Source organism: Balaenoptera physalus, assembly GCF_965194825.1.
Source record: "Balaenoptera physalus genome assembly, chromosome: 7".
NCBI lineage: Eukaryota > Metazoa > Chordata > Mammalia > Artiodactyla > Balaenopteridae > Balaenoptera > Balaenoptera physalus.
The window spans coordinates 95,552,858-95,554,850 of NC_138886.1; the positions used below are offsets into that span (position 1 = coordinate 95,552,858).

At 45.6% G+C, this 1,993-nt stretch overlaps 1 long non-coding RNA gene across 1 annotated transcript; it reads right to left on the bottom strand.

The window, feature by feature from the left end:
* Positions 1-496: 496 nt before the first annotated feature.
* LOC309664515 lies at positions 497-1,747 on the bottom strand. Its single transcript, XR_014265870.1, has 3 exons — positions 1,673-1,747; positions 1,083-1,167; positions 497-950 (listed from the first exon to the last, which is right to left on the bottom strand). It is a non-coding gene; the product is annotated as an uncharacterized lncRNA (long non-coding RNA).
* Positions 1,748-1,993: the final 246 nt, after the last annotated feature.

Below are 1,993 nucleotides of genomic sequence, written 5' to 3' on the forward strand. Positions count from 1 at the left end.
CCACCTGCTTCCAGAACACAGATTCATATAAACCCCACACCAAACAACACATTCATATGCACATATACATTATACCACCAGTCCCATAAAATAGTCTTAAACCTGCCCTCACACACCCCAAAACACACAATTCCTGAAAACCACCAAAAGAAACGCACATAATACAGCATGCCCTAAATATACAAATGATCCCTCTACATTTCAAAAATAGGCAAAACACATGACCCTACACCAAAAATAATAAACACAAGTACTTTTTCCAACTTTTCCACTATGTACATGCAGCTAACCCTTCAAAACCCACCATCAGACACGCATTTCTAACATGCTGGGAGAAAACACACAAATAAACGCACATTCCCAAAGTCTTACACTACAAATACATAACCCAAACAACTTGACTACATCTGAATTACATCTCAAACCCTCTACATAAACTCAAATACATGCACTCTCACAACAACACACTCATGTCTTCCACTTAATCCCAAATATCCACACAGACATCACCAACCCACAAATGCAAATACACTACTCAGATTCTCACCAACTCCATAAATACACAAATAAACCTCACGCCAGGAATTCATGGAAACACATTCCCAATAGACTCCCAAATAATGATATACATAAAACCACCCACTGCCCATGAGGTCCTACAATCCCTGGAAGATCTACAAATACGCATATACAACATGACACTTCCAGATACACATAAACACCCACAACTCCCCAACTGCCAAAAACAAGGATGTAACTTCTTAATATCCTTAAATACAGACACTGAACTCCAACAAGCCACAAACGCACATATATGTAATTCACACTACAAACACACCCACACAGTACTTTCACAACCCCAGAATACAAACATAAACTACCTTAAGCCCCATACGCACTTGCAGTGGTGTGTCATCAAGCAAAGCCTTAATAACCTGAATCAGCACTCCCTAAAGAAATGTGGAGATATATACCATATAATTAATTTTAAAGATATAATGGATGTGTGCACATAATTTACAAATAACTTAAAATGTACACTATTCTTCACTGTAAATTCTATATACCGAATTGATTCTTACCTAATCCTTTCGTTGATTTTTGCTGAACTTTTGCATCACCAGCCAAACTATGCTTGCAATTCCGTCATGATCTGAGAGTATCAGACTACGAATAAATGCTTATTGTTAGATTCAGGAAACTTACTGCTCTCATTGACAAAAGAGTACAGTTTGAACATAAGTGTTGATTGATATTTTTATGGTAAAAAGTTACTAGTGAAGCTGTGAGGATGTTCGCTAGATCTTCACTCATATTCCATTGACCTGAGCTGCACCTTTGGAACCAGATGAGGGTTTTCAACTCGCAAGAACTCCCTCTAGCTTTTGTACTCTTCAGAACGCGCAGACTAGAACGGCACCTGTTTAATAGCTCGCACACACTATTTCCCCCCCACTGTAGGCCCCGCAATCACTGAACCCTTCATGCAGCCGGCTCCCCAGTGGAGCCAATAACCCTGGGGTAAACCCCTCAAGGGAATCGAGCTCTATGGGGGCATGAACCCACATTGTGGGGAGTCTCCTTACATGGACAAGGGCACAAATAACCCACAGGGTGAACACCAGCGCAGAGCGGTGACACCTGAGGGGTGAAAAGTCCCCGTACCCCTTACCTCAGGGTTCCTGGAATTGACTCTCGAGGCCGCCATGACAGGCCCCGCCCCCGCCGGACGGCCGTTTGGGCCCCAACCTCCGCGCTTGCGCATGCGCTCCTGTCTTCCGGAGCCGACTGCCCCAACGACGCCGGGAGCCATTGGAGGACGGCGGTCCGCGTGCCCGAGAGCCCCGCCCCAGTGGGCGTGCGCAGGCGTGCAGGCGAGGGGCGCGCGGGGATCTGTTCCAGGAGGTCTCTGCAGGAGAGGAGAGAAATGCAGGGTCGGGCACGCTACGGAGCATCTCTGGAGATGCTCCTCGCCGGGAACCTTCGTGACGGT